The following is a 6,000-nucleotide window of genomic DNA, read 5'->3' on the forward strand; positions in this document are numbered from 1 at the left end:
TTATAATACGCACATAAAACACTGGTTTCACAAAACCCAGTCTTTGTGATTGCTTTTATAAAAAGTAAAATTCTCATGAGGATCGCATACATTAACTGATTTTCAAATGAAGGGACTGGTAAACTTCAGGGCATATGATTTCTGCCACACACGAGGGGAGCAGTGAGAGAGGAGAGCTAGGATCAAGTGTGCTGAAGCTGTCCTAGGACTGACATTCAGTTTCTGCCAAAACAAAAACCCAGGAGTCTGTCAACTTCGATAGCAAGCTCTGCTTGAGAGCGTCAAGATGTTAAAGCTGCAAAGGGGCTTCTCCCGGCTATGGGTACGTGTGATCCTTGCAAAAACATAGCACAGCATCATCAAAAACTAGGAAAGAAGAAAAGCCTTCCAGACATGAAATCCAAGAGCAGAAGGGAGCAGAGTCCAAGCTTGCTCAGCAGAACTGTTCCTGGAGGAGAACAGCACAGAGGACGTCACAGGGAGCGCAGGGCAAGCAACAGCGGCTTCTGTCTCACTGCAAGCAGAGCCTGAGCCAGAGGCGCAGTCTCCCCCAACCTGACAAGGAGGCACGAGGAGCCACAGAGAAGTCAATTCAGGGTCCTTTTCAGAAAGGGGCAACAATGAGAAAATCTGGTCTTACCCACACACCCCCCCCCCCCCACGGTAAGAGCTGAGCTCGTCTGTCACGTTCCCCACCCCTCATGCAGATGCTTTTCCTGCACCAGAGTGCCCGTCTCCATGCTGCTCCTGAGGCCACACCTGTTGCCATCCATTAGTGACCAGGAATTCACCTTTGTCCGGGAGAAGCAAACGCAGAGTTCACACACTCCTGTACGGGTTTGCTGGCTGAGAATCTAACCGCGCTGTCCGATTCCAGATGTGCTGGTACCAAGCAGAAGGTTCGATGTCCGGCATTTATAAACGGTATCAGTGGGTTCTCCTGGGACTCCCAGGCAGCCGCAAGAGGGAGGGAGATGTTGCCCTGTTACCCCGAGCCAAAGTCACGCTGTGAGGCAAACACCACGGGCCACATCACACTCAAGCACTGACTCTTGACAACTGCTTGGTTCGTGTGTTAAGAAGAGTTCGGGGTACAGGCGTCAGACAGGCCTGATCTCAGCCATGGGACAGCAGTGACTGCCCACAAGTCCCATATCTAAGCCCCGACTTACCCAATCTGGCCTTCCTTCAGGAACAATGCCCAACTCACAGTGCTGCCATGAACGCTAAGTCAGCACGTACATACGCAACCAAATTCATTTCAATTGTGCTTTCTACCCCAATTTAATACAACCAGGCGCTATCATCGAGACTGAATAACCAATATTAGAACAGAAGGTCAGGCCAGGGATGGTGGCTCAGACCTGTAATCCCAGCACTTTGGAAAGCTGAGGTGGGTGGATCGCTTGAGGTCAGGAGTTGGAGACCAGCCTGGCCAACATGGCAAAACTCCACCTCTACTAAAAATAAATTATCCGAGCATGGTGGCACACACCCTGTAACCCCAGCTACTAGGGAGGCTGAGACATAAGAATCGCTTGAACCTGGGAGGTACAGGTTGCAGTGAACGGAGATCGTACTACTGTGCTCCACCCTTCCAGCCTGGATGACAGAGCAAGATTCTAACAAAAAAGTAAAAGGTCAAGATGAAAACTGATTGCCAAGGTCCACGTTCCATGTACTTAAAATATAAAATTCGTTAGCTGATACTTGATCAAGTTGTTGTTTACTTCATTACAATCTTGTATATCCTAACACAGCTCAGAATGTTTACATTTGAGTACACCTCACGTATAGCAAAAAAAAAAGTGCCGATATTTCATGAGAGCAAGTTCCAGAAAGGCTGCATCCTGCCGTAGTTAATCCTTTGACAACATAAAACTGAGCCATCCTGACATAGCACTGACAGATGGTATAAGAAGAATGACCTGCAATTAAGTCGCTAGATTTAGAGGACACATAAATATAGTTTATCACTAATTCACTAGCGATTAGCAAGATGGTAAAGGAAGAAAAAGTATCAGGACCGTAACTAGGAATAAAGGCAAAAATAAACATGAGAAATTAGTCACGTTTAAATCAATTCCCTTTCAGTGGGGCCGTAAGAGTTTGCACACCTGTTGTGTATACTTTATCATGCTAAGCTGTCACCAAGCTCTCTATGAAGGAGGTAAGAGCGTACCAAGTCGCAGAGCCTCGTATTCCTATTTAAACCCTAAACAGCCAACACCACACTCAGCACGCAGTGAGAACTCTGAAAGCTCAGGGGAACGCATGATGGGATGAAGGGCCCTAGCCCTGCCATCACCCTGCTGCTCATTAAAAATATAAAACAAAGCCTTGTCTTCAAGGTGCTCAGATCTAACTAGTGCAAGCTTTTGCTTTCAACAAGTTAACTACAAATGATGAAAACTCTCAACAGCTGTGAGAAATGTAAGGCAACCTGATAAGAGGAACTTGGCTGAGACTAAACCCAGAGATGGTTTTTTTTTTTTTTTTTTTTTTTTTTGAGATGGAGTCACGCTCTGTCGCCCAGGCTGGAGTGCAGTGGCGTGATCTCAGCTCACTGCAAGCTCCGCCTCCTGGGTTCACGCCATTCTCCTGCCTCAGCCTCCCAAGTAGCTGGAACTACAGGCGCCCGCCACCACACCCGGCTAGTTTTTTGTATTTTTACTAGATACGGGGTTTCACCGTGTTAGCCAGGATGGTCTTGATCTCCTGACCTCGTGATCCACCCACCTCAGTCTCCCAAAGTGCTGGGATTACAGGCGTGAGCCACCGCACCCAGCCCCAGAGATGGTTTTTTAACCACAGAAGAGGAAAGAACTGAAGAACCTTACAGAAAATTGGCAGCAATTTCTATTTCTCTATGGTAGAACCTGGAATTTACCTTTAGAGACAGACTGTCCCTTCTGTTCTGAAAAATCAGATTATTCTTACAGTCCTCCATCAGGAGGAAAATTCCCAAAGGCATGGAAAACCAAGTACTAATGTTAAAAACCCAAAAAACTACCTACGATCTTAGATGTGAGATTTATTATTCTCAAATTCCAAATTTGGAAATATTTTGCACTAAGCCCTTATTTTCCGTTTACTTGAAAGCTCTCTATTTTTTGTCCTAAGTATCTTCTTTCTCATCCTTCCAAACAGTACCTGAAGATGAACTTACATATCATTTTCAATGTTAACAAAGAATATACTACATTTCTCATGAACTGTTTATATTCACAACTCTAGAAGGGATTTTGCTACATCGTGAGGAGTAACACAAGGCAGTAAATATGCCACGAATAAAGAACAGTAGAAAATGGACACATTTCCTGGTGAGTGGCGATTTCTCAGTGAGCTGCTGACAAAGTTATAATGTGGAAAGCTAGACAGCTGCTATGTTCATTCTACCTCACTTCAGTGACCGAGTCATTGTGGTTTCGGTTCCCTCTCTCATCTGGGAATGAGACACACCTCACAGAGCTGTTTGTGATTTCAGGAACACACACATCAATGAAGTGATTGTTCCTTAATCGTTACAAAGGGTATAGGAATCTGCCAAATTTCAACTCGGTTGCAACAAACAACTGTTTTCATCCAACACTCTGGTGCCAGCGAGATGGTGCGTTCTTGGATCCCTGCGGGAGCCCTATTCCTGGTGCCATAGAACGCACACACATTTACACTCACAAAGTATACGTATATGGTACACTGTACCACGTGTACATGCAGAGAGCGTACACACATCCAAATACGTATGGTGTACATAAGTGCACTACATGCGTACAGAGTGCACACACATCCAGATCCATGGAGTGTACCTGCATAGTGTACACATCCACATATGTATAGTGTACAAGAGTTCACTACGTGTGCAAGCATAGAGCATACACACATCCCTATCCATATAGCATGTGTACGTAGGTATGCTAACATGTATGCACATGCATAGCATGTACACACATCTATATGTAGAAAGTATACACAGATATACTATAACCTGTATGTACATGCATACGGCATACACATGCACATCCGTGTGTACACAGGTATGCTATTTGCTATATGTATACGCATGCATATAGCGTACCTTCTTATCCAATGTATGTAGGTGCACTACAGCACGCATACACATGCAGAGTGTACACATATGCACATGTATACAATGTACATCAGTACACTAACGTATAGTCTACAGTATACACATATGCAACAGTGTACATACATATGCAGCATGTATATGTGTTAGTGTGTACATATCCAGAACTTTAGTGTGCGTAGTGTACATGCATGCTTGTGTGCACATATGTATATATACATGTGTACAAATAATGTGCACATAACCACATGGTGTACGTACACAGGTATGTATATGGCATTAAACACATGCATGTATGTACACATGCAGAACAGATAAGTGTCCAAGTAGTGTGCATATAACCATAGTGCCCAGTTACACATACACGTGTACATGCATGCCTACAGCATGTACGTGTGTAGGACATATGTAGTGTACATACCTATACACTGTCAATACATGCAGTGAAATACACTTAGTATGCATACACCACATACACACATGTACATTTATACAGTACACATATACCGAGACCCAGAACGGGTCATGAGTATTAACACTGCGGAAACGCTTCCAGTTCTACCTATGTGAATTTTTTTCCAAACTATAATAGAACTCATACAAAAAGGGTTTTAAGGAAATTAATGAATAAAACTAGTGACAGAAACAGTGGGAAGGGCACAACCACTTTCCCTCAGAGCTCTGGGCCTGACCGTGGAAGTTCAGAGGTTTCCTAATGCAGTACACGCCAGGACTGACTCACGATGAAGCGCTCCTTAAAAATTAGAAGTGTGTCCTCATGTTTTGGCCTTTGAGACAAAGCCTCTTTTATTTAATCGAGTTTTGACTGAATTTGACTCACGGTACTCTGGCAGATTCTTCATTTTCTGGTGAGACAGACGAATGTCCCAGAGTGAGGGCAATGCCAGCCCTTTCAGGGTCAGCTTTTTGAGGAGCAATGTCTGGCAGAACAAAATGCAACACCATAGTAGGATCCCCCACCCAGCCACTTAGACGCTTTCTGGTACTTACTCTAGTCTACTTGTTTCCCTTTCTTGAATTCAGCTCGGGGGGGGCGGGGGGGACAAAAAAAAATCAAAACCAAAAACAAACAGCCCATGTGTTTGTATGTCTGAGAAGTTAATACATCCACATCCAACTTTCTAAATGAGACGACAGGTATGATGGTCACAGAACAGTGGCCACTGTTGACAAAATACAAAGTCTTCTGCAAATATGAACGAGTTTCTAGGAATACAAAAGTCAAGGGAATTTACTTCACATATTAAAGCTGTCAAGGACGCTCATCAAAAATGTACTTAGAGGTTTTCTTTTAAAGTTATTTTTGAAGATTTTTAAGTTGCAATATTTAAAAGCCTCTGGGGGGAAAAAAAAAAGGATACGGGTGTCTGGAAGATTTATACTCAGTGATTTTAATTTTTTTTGATAAAGTTAAATCAGGTCAGCCTTGAAGTAATGGGTTCCACTACTCTGAGGCTGTGGATGGAATCCACCACACGACGAGACAATTGAATAAACAGCAAGGCTGCATACACAGGATGCAGGCAGTGAGCTAGCCTGACTAATCATCAGGTTCTGGGTCAGTTCTACCCAGTTCTGCCCAGGCCCCACTGGAGATGAAAACCTGCCCTTTAGAAGCCTTCAATCTCCCACCTTTCAAAATCTAATCCTCTCCAACTGCGGCCCGAGTCCAAAAATCTACTGACATCCACGCGTTAGGCCAGCTGTCCCCCAGCCTTTTTGGCACCAGGGATGGGTTTCATGGAAGACAATTTTTCTGGGGGGTGGTTTTGAAATGCAACTGTCCCACCTCAGGTCAGGCATTGGATCCTCATAAGGAGAACCTCCGAGATCCCTCACATCCAGTTTACAATAGGGCCCCAACGCCTATGAAAACACACAGCTTATGATTG

This window comes from Macaca mulatta, chromosome 11 (genome assembly GCF_049350105.2).
Source record: "Macaca mulatta isolate MMU2019108-1 chromosome 11, T2T-MMU8v2.0, whole genome shotgun sequence".
NCBI classification, from domain to species: Eukaryota; Metazoa; Chordata; class Mammalia; order Primates; family Cercopithecidae; genus Macaca; species Macaca mulatta.